This window comes from Dendropsophus ebraccatus, chromosome 6, assembly GCF_027789765.1.
Source record: "Dendropsophus ebraccatus isolate aDenEbr1 chromosome 6, aDenEbr1.pat, whole genome shotgun sequence".
NCBI classification, from domain to species: domain Eukaryota; kingdom Metazoa; phylum Chordata; class Amphibia; order Anura; family Hylidae; genus Dendropsophus; species Dendropsophus ebraccatus.
This window is the reverse complement of record NC_091459.1, coordinates 84,161,865-84,180,935: the sequence shown is the minus strand read 5'-3', so window position 1 is coordinate 84,180,935 and position 19,071 is coordinate 84,161,865.

The following is a 19,071-nucleotide window of genomic DNA, read 5'->3' as shown; positions in this document are numbered from 1 at the left end:
ATTTCATTTTTTTTAGACAATAGAAAGCATAAAACATTAGCAGCAAATTTCCAAATTTTCAGTAAAATTTCAAAATCAGATATTTTTAGGGACCTGTTCAGGTTTAAAGTGTATTTGAGGGGACTGTATGTTAGAAAGCCCCACAAAGCACCCCATTTTAGAAACTACACCCCCAAAACTCTGCAAAAGCACATCTAGAAAGTGTTTTAACCCTTTAGGGGAGTCACAGAAATAAAAGCTAAGTGTGTAAGAAATTTGAAAATTTTAATTTTCTGTGCAGAGATTTTATTGTAATCCAATATTTTTCATAATTATAAACTTATTACCAGAGAAATGCACCCCAATATTTATTGCCCCGTTTCTGCAGTTTATAAAAATACCCCATATGTGGCCCTATTGCACTATTTGACGCAACCACAAGCCTCAGATATAAAGGAGCGCCTATTGCATTTCAATGGCTCCGTTATATTTGGTCATTTCTGACTGTACCACTTCAGGTTGGCAGAGGCTCTGGGGTGCCAAAACCTAAAAAACACCACTAAAGGGACACCATTCAGAAAACTACACCCCTCAAGGAATGTAACAAGGGGTGCGGTGAGCATCTGGACCCCACAGGTGCTTCACAGATTTTCCCAACAATATGGTGTGAAAAAAGACAAAAGTGTTTTTTACACTAAAACGTTGTTCTAGACTTCAATTTTTTATTTTCACAAAGGGATAAAAGGAAAAAAAAACACAAAACATGTAGCGCAGTTTCTCCTGAGTACAGAAATACCCCACATGTGGACATAAAGTGCCAAGCGGACGCAGGGCGAGCCTCCGAAGGGAAGGAGCGCCAATTGGCTTTTGGAAGCTGGATTTCACTGGAATGGATTTCAAGGGCCACGTCGCATTTACAGAGCCCTCGTGCTGCAAAAACACTGGAAACCCCCCACAAGTGACCCCATTCTGGAAACTACACCCCTCAAGGAATCTAACAAGGGGTGCAGTGAGCATATGGACCCCACTGGTGACGGGCACAAATGTGGAACAATGTGACATGAAAGTGAATATTTTCATTTTTTCACTTTCACGGCACAAATGTGCCCGTCATCAAGGGGTCCCTATCCTCATTGCACCCCTTGTTAGATTCCTTGAGGGGTGTAGTTTCCAGAATGGGGTCACTTGTGGTGGGTTTCCACTGTCTTGGCAGCACGAGGGCTCTGTAAATGCGACATGGCGTTCATCATCCATTCTAGCCAAATCCAACCTCCAAAATCCAAATGGCGCTCCTTCCCTTCGGAGGCTTGCCCTGTGCCCACATGGCGCTTTATGTCCACATGTGGGGAATTTACAGACTCGGAGGAAATTGCTCTACACATTTTGTGTGTTTTTTTTCTCTTTTAACCCCTTGTGAAAATGATAAATTCAAGGCTAGACCAACATTATAATGTAAAAAATGTAATATTTCATTTTCGCGCCACATTGTTCAACATTTTTGCCCGTCACCAGTGTGGTCCATATGCTCACTACACCCCTTGTTACATTCCCTGAGGGGTGTAGTTTCCATAATGGGGTCACTTGTGGGGGTTTCAACTGTCTTGGCAACACAGGGGCCTTTTAAATGCAACATGGCCCCTCGAAATCCATTCCAGCCAAATCCAGCCTCAAAAAACCAAATGGCGCTCCTTCCCTTTGGAGGCTTACCCTGCACCCGCATGCCGCTTTATGTCCATTGTGGGGTATTTCCGCACTCTGGGGAAATTGCTCTACAAATTTTGTGTTTTTTTTGTTTTTTTTTAGCCCCTTGTGGTCTAGCCTTGATTTTTTTCCATTTTCACAAGGGGTTAAAAAAGAAAGTAAAGCGGTGCACTTACGTGCGATGCTGATCAGCACTCAGCGGCGATAGGGTGCGGAAAAAAAAAAAAATTTCTTCAACCCTATAGCTACTGATATGTGTATTATATACACTTATCAGCCGCTAGGGGGCAGTAGAACGCAAATTCTGGAAAAAGCCGAAGTTTGACGACACTGGAGCCGATGATTACCGAAGGGGACCGCCGGAAAAGGCCGAAGACAAGGACGCGATCGGAACCCGGAAGACGCGATCGGGACGCTGGATCAGGTGAGTATGGGTCAATACCTGCTCTGGACACCTCAGCTACCTAGCTGAGGTGTCCAAAGCAGGTATTTAACCCCTTCATGGGGTACTTATATCGCCGTGATCGGCCGGCCGGTCACGGCCGCCCGGTCAAGGACGCCCGGTCACTTTTAAAAGTAATGGCGGTCGGTGCCGTTCTCGGACAGCACCGACCGCCATTGCTTTCCGGGCCATCGGGTCACCGATGACCCGGAAAGCTGCAGATCGCCGCCATTGGCTGATCTGAATTGATCAGCCAATAGCGGCGATCGTCAGCACGGGAGGGGTTAATCACCCCCCGTGCCGACAAGCAGGGATGGCCTGCTATACATTATAGCAGGCCATCTTCCCCGATCGCTGCGTGTGTACACGCAGCGATCGGGGAAACCGCGGGCGTAAATGTACGCCCGTTTGCATTAAGGCACGGGTTTTCGGGGCGTACACTTACGCCCGCGGTCGTTAAGGGGTTAAAGGAACGCAGGGTATTCCACTATAAGTATATTTTTAGTACTTTAACACATTCGCCTTTCTTTTATACAGTAATCCCTTGTTTGTCTCGACTGTTAGTTGTCACTTTTAGACTACAGCGGTGACACTGAATCATCTTAGTAGGTTAAACATTAATTATATTAAGCATACAGAGGACTTAACCTATACAAGATTTACCTCCTATTAAATTATGGTGATTTAGTAGATTGTTTTATTTGAATGACTAAACTCTAGATCAAATTTTTCCATATGTTGAATAAGAAGTTCTCAGAATTGTAAAGTGCTGTGGAATATGTTGGCAAGATATAAATCTGATATTAATAATAATAATAATAATAATAACAACAATAATAACAACAACAACAATAATATTAGTTTTATTAACCCCTTAACGACATCGGGCGTAAACTTACGCCCTGGCGCCATGGTACTTAGCGCATCAGGGCGTAAATTTACGCCCGATGTTTCCCCGATCGCTGCGTGTTCACACACAGCGGTCGGGGAAGATGGCCTGCTATAAATCATAGCAGGCCATCATAGCTTCTCGGCACGGGGGGTGGTTAACACCCCCCGTGCTTACGATCGCTGCTATAGGCTGATCAATTCAGATCAGCCAATAGCGGCGATCGGAACCTTTCCGGGTCATCGGTGACCCGATGACCCGGAAAAAAAATGGCGGTCGGTGCTGTCCGAGGACGGCACCGACCGCCATTACTGTAAAAAGTAATGTTGATCGCCGTGCCACCGGCCCGATCGCCGTGAACGGCCGGCCGGCCGTTCACGGCGATCGGGCCGGTGGCACGGCGATCAGAGTCCCACAAAATAGTAAATACCTGCCCTGGACCCCTCAGCTAGGTAGCCGAGGGGTCCAGAGCAGGTATTTGTACATTACTCACCTGTCCCGGGCTCCTGATCGGCGTCTTCCGGGTTCGCGGCGTCCTCCGTCATTCCGTTCGGTCTTCGGGTCTTTCCGGCGGTCCTCGTCGTCTTCTTTCGGCTATTTTCGGCTCCAGCCTCGTCATTTTCCGGATTTTGCGCTCTGCTGCCCCCTAGCGGCTGATATGTGTAATACACTTATCAGCAGCTACAGGGATATTCAGAATATAAAAAAAAAATATTTTTTTTTCCCAAATTTTTTTTTTTTCTATTTTCCGCACCCTATACGAAAGTGCGCTGCTAATCAGCAACTCCTCCTTTTTGGCGTAGGGTGTTTTTTTTCTATATTCTACTGCCACGGTCTGCTTATAAGTGCCGCACATTGCGGCATTTATCAGCAACTCCTTTGTTGGCGTAGGTTTTTTTTTTATACTTACTGTAAAAAAAACACGTAAAAAACACTACATTACACCACACTACATTGAATAAAGTTTGACACTACACCACTACATACCCCATACACTAGTCCCCGTATAAAGATGGCCCCCAGGGTGTTTTCGGCGTCAGAGGGATACGTTATTATTGCCTCCGACACCGAAACAGCCAGTGAGGATGAATGGGGGATCCTTCTTTCCTCCATTCATCCTCATCATCCAGTGACGTGTCTGGGGGTAGCGTAGCGTACGCTGCCCCCCAGACACGTCTTTTCCGCCAGTACCGTCCCAATAAGAGATGACGGTATGGTGTGAAATTCTACAAACTCTGTGACAGTACCTCAGGGTACACTTACAGATTTCGGGTACGTGCAAACTGCGGAATGGCGAAGGATAACCCTTTGTGCATTCCGCAGCTGGCACCCACCGGCGGACTGATGCGGGCGCATGTCTCCACCCGTGTCATAGACTCCATTCTATGCACGGGCGGAATCCGTCGTCCATCCAAAGAATGAACACGTTGGACGGAGAGCGGAATCCGCCCGTGCATAGAATGGAGTCTATGACACGTGTGGAGACGTGCGCCTGCATCAGTCCGCCGGTGGGTGCCAGCTGTGGAATGCACGAAGGGTTATCTGTCGCGATTCCGCAGTGTGCACGTACCCTTAGAGTGTATGTAGGAAGGGACACCCGAATCCAGCCCCCAGATGCCCCCTTCCCCCCCATCCTTGGAGTTAGTGGGGAGATCGTCCGGGAACTGATCTTCCCACTGCTGGATAAAGGTTACCACCTGTACGGGGATAACTTTTATACCAGCACCCCCTCTTCCGGTCCCTCGCTGCCCTGTAGCTTGCGGCACGATCCGAAAATATCAGAAGTAGTAATAGCGCCCTAATATTTAGCAGCCATGGAGCGGACCCAGCGCTTCTGGATATGTGGGACCCCGTATCGCACCAGGACAACATTTTCCAGGTGACGTCCCCCACACTGGAGAAAGGGAGACCCCAGAAGAAGTGCAGAGTGTGGGGTAACAGGGGGATCAGGAAGGACACCATTTTCCAGTGTGACGCCTGTCCTGATCCCCCCGGCCTCTGCATACAGGATCGCTCCAAGGCGCACCACACGTCACTGGGGTTCTACATTATCTAAATTCTGTCCCTTATTCCTATTTCAGGGGTCACGTTGATCCGGGGATTATTCTGATCGCCATTATGGAGTCAGGAAGGAATTTTTCCCCTGTGATGAGGCTACTGTCGTCTGCCTTACGAGGGTTTTTTTTTGCCTTCCTCTGGATCAACACAGGTTGAGTTTGATGGACACCTGTCATTTCCAACCTTATAAACTAATAATTGGCCTAATACCCCCAAATAAATTAGAATTGTCCCTTTTCCCCAGCTAAGTAGGTATGGCCGCCATTCCCATTAGAGGAAGCCATGATGCAATTACAAAGCCTCTGTGCGGCCAGGACAGTAGAAACCCCCCACAAGTGACCCCATTCTGGAAACTACACCCCATAAGGAATCTAAGAAGGGGGGCAGCGGGGATATGGCCCCCTGGTGACGGCCACATTTGGGACGTGAAAATGAAAAAAATTGTATTTTTTATTTTCTCGGCACATGTTCTACGTAAGTGCCCGTCACCAGTGGGGTCCATATGCTCACTGCACCCCTTGTTAGATTCCTTATGGGGTGTAGTTTCCAGAATAGGGTCACTTGTCGGGGGTTTCTACTGTCCTGGCAGCACAGGAGCTTTGTAATTGCGACATGGCCTCCATCCTCCATTCCAGCCTCTAAATGGCGCTCTGTCCCTTTGGTGACTTGCCCTGTGCCCATATGGCACATTATGCCCACATGTGGGGTATTTTCGTACTCAGGGGACACTACCCTACACGTTTTGTGTTCATTTTCTTTTTTAACCCCTTGTGGAAATGGAAAAAAATCAAGGCTAGACCAACATTTAGTGTAATTTTTGTAAAATTTTTACTCTAAATTATTAATCTTGTCATGTTTTTTCATTTTCACAAGGGGTTAAAAGATAAAAAAAACATTTAATGTGTAGAGCAATTTCCCCTGAGTACGGAAATACCCCACATGTGGACATAAAGCGCCATGCGGGTGCAGGGTGAGCCTCCGAAGGGAAGAAGCGCCATTTGTTTTTTGAAGGCTGGATTTGGATGGAATGGATTTCGAGGGGCCATGTTGCATTCAAAAGGCCCCTGTGTTGCCAAGACAGTTGAAACCCCCCACAAGTGACCCCATTATGGAAACTGCACCCCTCAAGGAATGTAACAAGGGGTGTAGTGAGCATATGGACCCCACTGGTGACGGACACAAATGTGGAACAATGTGGCGTGAAAATGAAATATTACATTTTTTACACTATAATGTTGGTTTAGCCTTGAATATATCATTTTCACAAGGGGTTAAAAGAGGAGAAAAAAAACAAAATGTGTAGCGCAATTTCCCCCGAGTCCGTAAATACCCCACATGTGGACATAAAGCGCCATGTGGGCGCAGGGCAAGCCTCCGAAGGGAAGGAGCGCCATTTCGTTTTTGAAGGCTGGATTTGGATGGAATGGATTTTGAGGGGCCATGTTGCATTCAAAAGGCCTCTGTGTTGCCAAGACAGTTGAAACCCCCCACAAGTGACCCCATTATGGAAACTACACCCCTCAAGGAATGTAACAAGGGGTGTAGTGAGCATATGGACCCCACTGGTGACGGGCACAAATGTGGAACAATGTGGCGTGAAAATGAAATATTACATTTTTTACACTATAATGTTGGTTTAGCCTTGAATTTATCATTTTCACAAGGGGTTAAAAGAGAAAAAAACACACAATATATGTATAGCAATTTCCCCCGAGTCCGTAAATACCCCACATGTAGACATAAAGCGTCATGTGGGCGCAGGGCAAGCCTCCGAAGGGAAGGAGCGCCATTTGGATTTTGGAGGTTGGATTTGGCTAGAATGGATGATGAACGCCATGTCGCATTTACAGAGCCCTCGTGCTGCCAGGACAGTGGAAACCCCCCACAAGTGACCCCATTCTGAAAACTGCACCCCTTAAGGAATCTAACAAGGGGTGCAGTGAGGATATGAACCCCTTGATGACGGGCACATTTGTGCCATGAAAGTGAAAAAATGAAATTTTTCCCTTTCACGTCACATTGTTCCACATTTGTGCCCGTCACCAGTGGGGTCCATATGCTCACTGCACCCCTTGTTAGATTCCTTGAGGGGTGTAGTTTCCAGAATGGAATCACTTGTGGGGGGTTTCCAGTGTCTTGGCAGCACGAGGGCTCTGTAAATGCGACATGGCCCTTGAAATCCTTTTCAGTGAAATTCAGCTTCCAAAAGCCAATTGGCGCTCCTTCCCTTTGGAGGCTCGTCCTGCGCCCCCTTGGCACTTTATCGCCACATGTGGGGTATTTCTGTACTCGGGAGAAACTGCGCTACACATTTTTTGTCTTTTTTTGCCTCTTATCCCTTTAAGAAAATGAAAAATTGAAGGCTAGAACAACGTTTTAGTGTAAAAAATAAATTTTTCTTTTTTCACGCCATATTGTTCGGAAAATCTGTGAAGCACCTGTGGGGTCCAGATGCTCACCGCACCCCTTGTTACATTCCTTGAGGGGTGTAGTTTTCTAAATGGTGTCCCTTTAGGGGTGTTTTTTAGGTTTTGACACCCCAGAGCCTCTGCCAACCTGAAGTGGTACAGTCAAAAATGACCAAATATAACGGAGGCGTTGAAATTCACTAGGCGCTCCCTTATATCTGAGGCTTGTGGTTGCGTCAAATAGCGCAATAGGGTCACATATGGGGTATTTCTATAAACTGCAGAAACGGGGCAATAATTATTGGGGTGCATTTCTCTGGTAATAGGTTTATAATTATGAAAAATATTGGATTACAATAAAATCTCTGCACAGAAAATTAAAATTTTCAAATTCCTTACACACTTCGCTTTTATTTCTGTGACTCCCCTAAAGGGTTAAAACACTTTCTGGATATGCTTTTGCAGAGTTTGGGGGGTGCAGTTTCTGAAATGGGGTGCTTTGTGGGGCTTTCTAACATACAGGCCCCTCAAATACACTTTAAACCTGAACAGGTCCCTAAAAATATCTGATTTTGAAATTTTACTGAAAATTTGGAAATTTGCTGCTAATGTTTTAAGCTTCCTATCGTCTAAAAAAAATGAAAGATAGTTTAATAAATGCCGCCAACATAAAGTAGACATGTTGCTAATGCTATTTAATATATAATTTATGTGGTATAACCACTTTCTGTATACGCAAAAAAGTTTCAAAGTTGGAAAAATGCATTTTTTCACATTTTTTCACATTATTTGGTTTTTTTTCATAAAGATTTGTTATGAGTATCGACTCCAATTTACCAGAAATGTAAAGTACAATATGTCACGAGAAAACAATCTCAGAATCAGCCGGATAGGTAAAAGCATCCCGAAGGTATTAATGACTAAAGTGACACTGGTCATATTCATAAAATTTGTCTCTGTCATTAAGGCCATTTCAGGCTCTGTCCTTAAGGGGTTAAAGCTTTAAAAACATCATGTTTTACAAACATATGCAAATATTGCTTTACGGGTTTATTGCCTTTCTATTGGCAGCGAAGATGCCATGATCTCACGGAAGCTTATTGCAGCCAATAGAATAACAGCCATTGGCGGCATGACAGAAAGGAGTGTACTTCATTTTACAAATTAGCTTCACATATCCACACAATAGCTTCATGGTATGCATATTTATGACCATTTACTATTGTAAAACCACGGTATGAATGAAGCTCAAGCTGTGAATATTGGATTTTAAACTTGAATGCCAATTGTATACAGCATATGCACAATCATTTTTCCAATGAGGAGCACTAGCTATCAGACTGATGTGTAATGGCAAATACTTGATCATTATAAACGTCACATATAACAAGTAAAGCAACGTAATAATTAATAGCATCGACAAGTAGGATGTGTGCATCTCCCGGAAAATAAGACGTGCTAAGGAAGACTTCATGAATTGCCAATGTTGTCTAACACCTTTGTGGTAGAAAGATGAACAGATGGGGACTTATTCATGAATTTTCATCAGACTCTGGAGACCATCTACACAGTTAATGGAGTACCTGACCGGGTGCAGGCCCCTACAACATGTTGTGAGATGTCTGATTTTCCATGGAAGAGTCTTGGTAGAGCATGGTGATAGGTAGACTGCTCAGTAGAGATGAGCGAACCGGGTTCGGGTTCGAGTCAATCCAAACAATCGGCATTTGATTGGCGGTGGCTGCTGACCTTGAATAAAGCTCTAAGGTTATGTGGAAAACATGGATATAGTCATTGGCTGTATCCATGTTTTCCAGACAACCTTAGAGCTTTATCCAAGTTCAGCAGCCCCCGCTAATCAAATGCCAGGGGCTGTTCAAACCCGAACCCGGTTCGCTCATCTCTACTGCTCAGCTTTTTATTAGTGACATTGTGGACTTTTTTATATACCTTAATGTTACTTCCATTGATTCTGTTTATTGATCAGAACCACAGCCTTACTGGAAGAAATGATTCTGAGGGGGAAGCATCTATCTACAGAACATGTAGACATACACTTTTATTTGCATTGTAAACTTGCTTTTATCATTTAGGCTGGGTTCACACTACGTATATTTCAGTCAGTATTGTGGTCCTCATATTGCAACCAAAACCAGGAGTGGATTAAAAACACAGAAAGGCTCTGTTCACACAATGTTGAAATTGAGTGGATGGCCGCCATATAACAGTAAATAACGGCCATTATTTCAATATAACAGCCGTTGTTTTAAAATAACAGCAAATATTTGCCATTAAATGGCGGCCATCCACTCAATTACAACATTGTGTGAACAGATCTTTTCTGTGTTTTTAATCCACTCCTGGTTTTGGTTGCAATATGAGGACCACAATACTGACTAAAATATACGTAGTGTGAACCCAGCTTTAACATAGCAAGCATATCATCAGTAAGTTGTGATATTTTTTATTTTATTTAATCCATATAAAATAAAACCAAATCATCCTCTAGGACTGTACTTCCTGTCCCACCCTGATCCCAACTCATTGATCTATCATGCCAGGAGGTTTGTTGATGTGGGCACTGTGGCCACATAATAGCTGCACACAGTTTAAAGGGAATTTGTCATTAAGTTTTTATAATGGCAGCATGAACTAGTGACAGAAATGCTGAACACATCAGTGTATTGCTTGCATCATGAGCATGAGACAAGAAAAAAAAGTGTAAATCATGGCAGAAATAGTAAATGGTTATTGGGGCGGGACTTTATTTAAAACCTCCCCCTAATATAAATAATATAAATCTCTTCCTTAGTTCAACAGGGCAGTGATTTTTATGGTTCCTGCAATAATGTCAAATAATCCAGGAGCTGAGGCAGCAAAGTACCCCTGCATCATGCCACCATTACCACTAGCACTGTTCATTGGTATGGTGTTCTAGAACGCTTTGTACACTAGTATGATGTTTTAGAACACACTGGGGGAGATTTATCAAAGGGTGTAAAATTTAGACTGGTGCAAACTGCCCACAGTAACCAATCACAGCTTCTCTTTTCTTTCAGCAGAGCTGGAAGCTGAGCTGTGATTGGTTGCTGTGGGCAAATACCATGAATATCATTCCCTTTGTGGATTTTTAGTGTTTTTATTGATATTTATTGTGGGGTGCACTCTATCATGTGTATCTGGCTGTTTGCTTGTGTAACTGTAACTGTGTAACTGTATAGCCGGGATTCCATAGAACACAATGTCATTTGACACTTTAATTAATAGCGGGCGATGGCTGTTATTTATTGAAATAATACATTGTGTGAACAAGGATTTAATTTATATTCTTATTTTCGTCAAGCCTCAGTCTCTTTCATTTTAATTTTGAATATTATTTATTTTTGTTCACGCTATTTTTTTTATTTTTTATAAAAGTGTAGATAGCATTCGAGGCAAAAAAAAAAAGAAAAAATTCTCCTGCAGCAAACAGCAAACTTTAAATATATGTTTTGAGCAGTAGAAGCAGAGACCACCCTGGTAATGCATGAATAATAAACTGCAATGTTTGCCGTGTAAAGACATCAGACTAGACTGGAATGATAAAACCAGTAAAAACAGTATCAAACAGCTTAAATACATTGTCACCTTTCTATAAATATTAAATGTATACAGATGAGTGTGGAGATTGTGCTGTCTAGAACCATGAATATTTGAGGAGGAAGTTTGAGCATGTCTAGCACTGTGAATAATTGAGCGAAGCTCCAGACATGCCATAGGTCGTGACATCTTTCAAATGACACTTCATAGAACTAATCAACTATATAGCGCTTGGTGACTGGAACAAATTTCTTCTTTCAGCATAATCTTTCTGTCAATTAGGTTTCATACACTGTATAAAAGGAACATTTCTATAATGCTGTTATAGTCATTATTACACATAATCACAATTCCCTCTAAGCCTTGCAATTTGGAAATAGAACATTTTCATTATGGTCACTATTATGAAAAGAAATAGCCTTTGTGCTATTAGATGAATTATGTATATTAATGGGATTTGACTTTACTGGTTATACAGTCAAGTATATTAAAACAATGCTGATTGCTTTCTGGCCCATGAATGCAATACAAATCACATAAATGGTAAAAATGTTATATATTTAGCGATGTTCGTTTGTGGCACAGTTAATGAGATCCTATAGCGGTTGCCAGTGCCTATACATAGTGTGATATAGTATGTAGCAGTTCATATGTGTATTATTTACAGTTGAAGCCAAATCTGTTAAGGAGAAGGATAAAACCTTCTTATTCTTGGTAATAGAATAGCTGTGGAATTACAGAAAATTATACATAAACTTATATAATAAATGTATACTGATGGGGATAAGGCAGATACTGACCATCTGAATTAACCTTTGTTCAGGTTTTTTGGAGTGATGCAATGAGCGCAGCTTAAAGTGTGGCACAATTGCTTTAAAGATAGCTGACTTACCTTAATTACCTTTGAGGAAGAACTTTTAGAATGTCAGTCAGATTCAGGAAAATACGACGAGGGAGCTCATGGAGATTCCAACAAAGGATTTTGCACAGTGTTTTGAACAGTGGAAGAAATATTGGAAGAACTGTGTGATGTCCCAAGGTTACTACTTCCTACATTAAAGTGTACCTGTCCTTATAACTTTTAAAATCTAAATCAGCAGGGGAAGTGATATAAAGCAAGTTTGCAATTTACATTCATTTTTTTTAAAATGTTATCATGAAAAACACGGCACTTCCTGTGTTCTGACTCTTTTTTTTCAAAGAGTCTAAACACAGGAAGTCCCGTGTTCCACAGGTCATCTGCACGGTCACAGAGAAGGCAGTCGTGTGATTGACGGAAACACTGAGCCGTGACACTTTGTACAGGTCAGACTTCATGTGTTTAGTCTCTTTTTTCAACCAGCACAAGACTGGACCTGGATTTCTGGTAGGTATAGCTTTATTTTACAGCATGATAATGGAAAATAATTAATGTATATTTCAAACTTGGTCTTAGTATAGTATAGCATTAATGTTTTGACACAATACAGTGGCATTTTTTTTGGAATTTATGATAGTATTTCTTGGGTACTGTATATTACTGTTATGTGAGCACCGCATGTTATCACTGCATGTAATATTTGGGCACCCTTTGCTGGTTATAAGCATACAGGGTTGCCAACAAAAATTCCAGTATAGGGACCAGATAACTTGAGGTCACCTCTGATGGTGCAAACTAGAGATAAGCAAACTTACAGCAAGTTTAGGCTCGCACAAATCCAATCCAAATGGCTGTATTCATATTTTCCAGACAGCCCTAGGGCTGCATCCATCTTCTCTAGGCTGTAGGAGTCTAATGCTGAGTGATTGGGTTCAGGCAAACCTGAACTTACTGTGAGTTCACTCATCTCTAGTGATAACCTCTGTAAAGCAATGGAATATGCTGCCACTACATATACAATAGAAATAAACTTTTACACAACTAAATAATTGAATTGTCCCTCTGTATATAGTAATGTATCATATGTAGCCTCATTTTAATATCTTGTAGTTACAATATCTCTTCTTTTACATAAACTTTTGTCAAAACTTTTTGGATTCTGTGGGTGTGATGACTAAAACTCTTCCTATACATAAGATAATTGCCAATTAACACTTCAATACTTATCTCCAAATATAACACCATTGATGGAAAAAAAAAGAAAATTCAGCCTGTCTGATTCAGCTTTTTTTCCCTGAATGGCACCTCTATGTGTCTGACAGCCCCTACGCTAGTGTTTAGAGAGGATGAGATCTTGAACAGGAAATAGGTCATCTCCATTAGAAAGTGACAGTGGCAAAAGGCTCCATGTGTCATTATAAATGGATTTCTCTCTATGTGAAAGTTGTTTTTCTTCCTAAAGCTGTGATCCAAAGATTTAGGTAAATCCACAGTAAGTAAATTTAAATATGGCTAGGATAATCCTACAATAATAATAATAATAATAATAACAATAATAACAACAACAACAATAAATCATTAGATGGACCATATGGCCTAAATCTTCTGTCTTTCTTTTTTACTTTATATCCTTTCATTGTTCTAAATTCCATGAATATTAAAGGGAATATGTCAAGGTGCTGACAGTGTGCTGTAGCTGGCAGTCCCCTAGAAAGCATGGTACTAGGGATGAGCGAACCGAACCGTTACGAACCAGATTCGTTACGAACTTTGCAAAAAGTTCGGTTCGGTACCAAACTTTCAAAAAGTTCATTACGAAGTTCGTTAAAACCGCAACGGCGTCGCAAAACTGTATTGTTTTCACAGAATGGAAGAGGATATAAGGAATTATTACTCCTATAATCCCTTTTATCCTAATATTATGTGAATATCAAGGTGTGTGACGTCACTACAGGTACAGGAAGTGCCTGAGCGTCCATGCTCTTTCTCATTGTGTGTCTAGACTGCAGAGAGAGAGGAGCTCCGTGCTAGTTAGGGAGGGAAAGCACAGAGATAGGCAAACAAGTAGATAGCTACAGGGAGGTAGAGAGAGGGAGAGATAGGCAGAGATAGGAAGTAAAAAACTTGTGATATCCAGGCAGAGATAGGGAGATAAAAAAAAAGACAGAAAAGTGAGAAGAGTCAGAACCAGCTACCGTTCTGTGACTGAGAGGAGACACTAGTTGTTGCTGCTGTGGTGGGTGCCGTCAACCCCCGTATAGCTGCAACTAAAAAACTTCATTAAAAAAAAACGATCAAAAAAAAAAAAAAGGTTGTTTGTTTGTTTGTTTGTGATACCCTGTACATTGCTGCTTTGTTGGGTGCTGTCAACCCTCAAAGTTGTTAAAAAAAAACCTAAAAAACTAAAAACCTCAAGTAGCCTCTCCTCGATAATACTGGCCTTGAATCAATCAACTGCTGCCTCATCCTCCTCAAGTACCCTCTCCTCAATAATACTGGCCTTGAATCGATCAACTGCTGCCTCCTCCTCAAGTAGCCTCTCCTTGATAATACTGGCCTTGAATCAATCAACTGCTGCCTCCTCCTCCTCCTCAAGTAGCCTCTCCTCGATACAATACTGGCCTGAAAGGCGAGCAATCTACTGCTGCCTCCTCCTGTTCCTCGACTTGTCTCTTCTCAACAATACTGGCCTGGGTGCAATCAAGTGCTGCCGTATCCTTCTTGTAAACTTTTTTTTTCAATATTTTTTGTCACTATTTTGGCACTTTTATTCACTATATTTTATTAATATTATTCCTATTAGTATTATTATTATTTTTTACACAATCTCGCGTCTCCTACTGTAATTAGAGTGTCAAAGAGGAGTTGTTTGTCCCACACTCTGTCACTCCTCCTTCCTCTTCATGAATAATAATGCTGCCCGGCCTAATGCTCACTCAGCTGTCAGCCAGTGTCTCTGATTGCAGATCAGTCCTCTTATTCCTATTAGTATTATTATTATTTTTTGCACTTTTTTTCCCCGACTTTTTTCATTGTAATATCAACTGCAACTAATCGAAACTATACCCTATCACACTCCCACTATTGTAGCTGCAATTATTCAGCCGTTAGAGCAAGGTTCGTTTTCGGTTCGGACCAATCTGAACTTCACGAAAGTTCGCCGGATTGAACCGAACTTTTGAAAAGTTCGCTCATCCCTACATGGTACCTTTTGATAATTTTCCGTGCAGCAGATTATACACAATCTCGCGTCTCCTACTGTAATTAGAGTGTCAAAGAGGAGTTGTTTGTGCCACACTCTGTCACTCCTCCTTCCTCTTCATGAATAATAATGCTGCCCGGCTTAATGCTCACTCAGCTGTCAGCCAGTGTCTCTGATTGCAGATCAGTCCTCTGTAGGCAGTTTATGTCTAAAAGAAACACTTGGATATAGTTGAATCTCTAAACCCAAATGTATTGGAGCGGTGGTCTAGGGGTAAATCACCTCTCTAGAGACCTGCCAGCATTTCATTCTTTGGTTCAAATCCCTGTTGAAATGTAGTGGTGGGGCACTGTTTTTTGGCAAATAATTGCCGTTATTATAAAACAAAGACCGTTGTTTCAAAATAATGGCCGTTATTTACCATTAAATGAAGGCCATCTACTCAATTTTAAGTGTGAGAACATAGCCTTTCTGTGTTTTCAATCCACTCCTGATTTTGGTTGGAAAATACTGACCAAAATACTGAGCGAACATACTGAGTGTGAACATAGCCTTAAAAATGATACATTATTGAGAAAAAAAATATTTGAGAAATTTTATTTCATCAGGGGTTTTGAACCAAAGAATGAGCTGCTGGCAGGTCTGTAGACAAGTAAGTTTGTATTATTTTACTGTGTTTGAACATAGCCGGAATGTGGTTTCAAGTTTCAATAGCCTTGGAAAGACCACTGTATGTTGACAATATTGTCACCTGAGGTCACTGTAACTTGAGCGACCACCATTCTGTGACATTAATTGGATCATATCCGCAGCACATTATTCTGCACTCAAACATGTACATTTCCTGAGGTTGTATACTGCATATTGCTAGGATTAATAATCTCTCTCTATTATGTATTTCTTGTTTTCTGCTTGTGTGATTTCTAGGATGCATTTTTAACTAGCTGTCTATTACACTGGAGAGATTTTTCCCGCACAGCGCTTTGCATTTCTGTATTCAAGAAACGTATATCCTCCCACCACAGACTGCCGAGTGAGAGCAAACTAGAAAAAGTTTGCACTGCATCCTGTGTGTGCAAAGTATTAGAAAATAATGATGGTACAAAATACTCATAGAAGGCTGTGTGCTTAATATTTTATGCTGTTCTTTTCCATGTTATCATTGCTATTTATTCATAAAACATCAATATATTTTGTGCAGCCGTAGTTCGGGGATGTGGAGCGGAGATGCATATCAGCTGCAGACTGCAAGAGAAAATGGTAATTAAACTTTGATGCGGCTGAACCTCATAGCGGTCATGCTGTCATGAAAAGCAATGGGTTTCAGGGCCCAGAAGCAGAAATGATTTGCTCTTGCTCACAATGGGAGATTCATCAAACATTTATTAATCTTTACACCATCTCAAGTAGTTTGTTACTCACGGAAAGCAAAATGTAGTTTAGGAGCACAGGGCAGATTCACTCATATATGGAAGCTCAAGGTCTACTAGAGTCTTTTTTATATCATAGCGCTATATACAGTCAAGGCCATATTTACAGCTCTTGCTGCCCAAGGCACTAAGCTCGGCTATGCCCCATTTACATTCATCAATTATGGCCATATTAAGCTCCTTTCTGTGCCTTTCCAGTTAGACTTGAGCAAACCGCTCTTTGTTATGAACTTTGCAAAAACGCTTGGTTCCTTACTGAATCAAATTTTTTGCAAAGTTCGTAAAAAGTTTGTGAAGATGGCAGCCCCACAAATTAATACACATAAAATACAAAAAAATCCTATGCTTACCTGTCCACGCTTCCATGGTGTCCTACGGGTCTCTGGGGTCGCCCCCTGATGCAAGATGAGGCACAACTTTACCTGTGCACAATCACAATAAGCTGCATTTTTTAGTTCTAATTTTTGTATATTTCGTCGCTTGAAGAGATAGTTAAATGATATATAAAAAATTTAGAACAAAAAAATGCAATAGGTTATTGCAAGACACAATAAATGTCAATTGGTATGCAGTCAACTGACTGCATACTGCCCGACTTCTAATATGTCTTGCAGTAACCTATTGCATTTTTTCCTTCTAATCTTTGTATTTTTCATTTAACCCTTTAAGGACAGAGCCAATTTTCGTTTTTGCTCTTTCATTTTCTCCTCCTTGTGTTTAAAAAGCCATAGCGCTTGCATTATTTCACCTACAGACCCACATGAGCCCTTATTTTTTGTGACGCTAATTGTACTTTGCATTGATTACCTTCATTTTTTCATAAAATGGGGGGGGTTGCCCCAAATAAACTAACATGTTATTTATGTTCCTCAAGTCAGTACGATTAGAATGATGTGTAACTTGTATAACTTGTATTTTTTTTTGATGCCTCTTAAAAAATTTAAACCTTTTTTAAAAAAATGTTAGTTCTTCAAATTGCTCTACTCTCAGCCTTATAACACTTTTATTTGTTGGTCTACGGGGCTGTGTGAGGAGTAATTTCTTGCGCCATGATCTATCAGTACCTTGATTGCATATATGCGACCTTTGATCACTTTTTATTGCAATTTTTCGTGATTTGATGTGACAAAAAATCAGCAATTTGCATTTTAGTGGGGTTTTTGCGCTTACGCCGTGTACCAATAATGCCGTGCAATAATTTATTAGTTCTTGCGATTACGCACGTGGAAATACCAAATATGTATGTTTGTTTATTTATTTATTTTTATCTATACAATAGGAAAAGGGGGTTGATTCAGACTTTTATTAGGGAATGATATTTTTTTATTGTTGAAAAAAAGAATTCTTTTTTTTTTTACTTTAATTTTTATCCCCACCAACAAACGTTCCTTTCACTGAATAGAACAGCCGTTGTTAATTAAATACTTTGTGTGAACATAGCCTAAAACTGTAAAAACAATTGTTAGTTGTTAGTGGTATATTTAGTAATGATAAATGCCTCTCAGTGATATTTGCTCAACCCTGGTGTTCAGTGGTATGGATCTTGTTCTGGAAATACAGGACACATTATGCTGTACCAGAATTTGGGGTGATATTTATGACTGGATGACACCCCACTAAGAAGATTACTTTTTAATTGAGTGTGGTCAATATTATTGTTGGGTGCAAAAGATGGCGTAAAACTTTTTTGGGCCACAAAGAAGATACATTTACTATGTGGGGTAAAAAACATGTCATGAAACATTATTCTTAATGGGGGTCACTGTCTAGCAGTATAGTTCTAAGGGTAGCTGACTCTGTGGCACTATAGTGAGGGGTTATTATAGACCATTAACCTTTTTTTCGTGAGGTAAAGTATGTGGAAGCAATTTTGGCAGCACATTTATTTTACATGCACAGGAGTCAATATAAATGCACAGTCATAAAAAAACATAACAATATAAGTTAAGGCACATACAACCTTAAATAAGCATAACAGCAGGCTATAATCTTTCATGTAGGAGGCAATGAGTCATAGGCACAGTACTATTCTAGATGAATATCCAATGAAAAGGTACTTCTCAGGTAATTGTCATGAACATGAACATGAGCTTGTTTGAGCTCAATATCCACACAAACGTTTCCTACCAAAAATATATCAGTAAGGGACAGGTGAAAGGGAATATGACCAGGATCAGAGTACCGTATTATTTTTCGGCATATAAGACAACTTTTTAACCCCGAAAAATCTTCACAGACATTGAAGGTCGTGTTATACGCCGGGAATAGTCGCCGCATACATTGGGGGGCTCAAAAACGGACGCATTCCCACAGTATGTGGCGACCCTTGAAAAAGAAAAAAAAACAGACGATTTAAATCACCTGTGACCCGTTCCCAGCAGCCAAACGTCCCCCGTCACGTTCCCGGCACAGGCAGTATGATTGAAACTGCCTGTGCCGGCGGTCCCCGAAGCTCTCCCAGAAGCCAAGTGACTCATCAGAGAAGCTCGGAGACACTCGGCTGTCAGGAGAGCTTCAGGAGAAT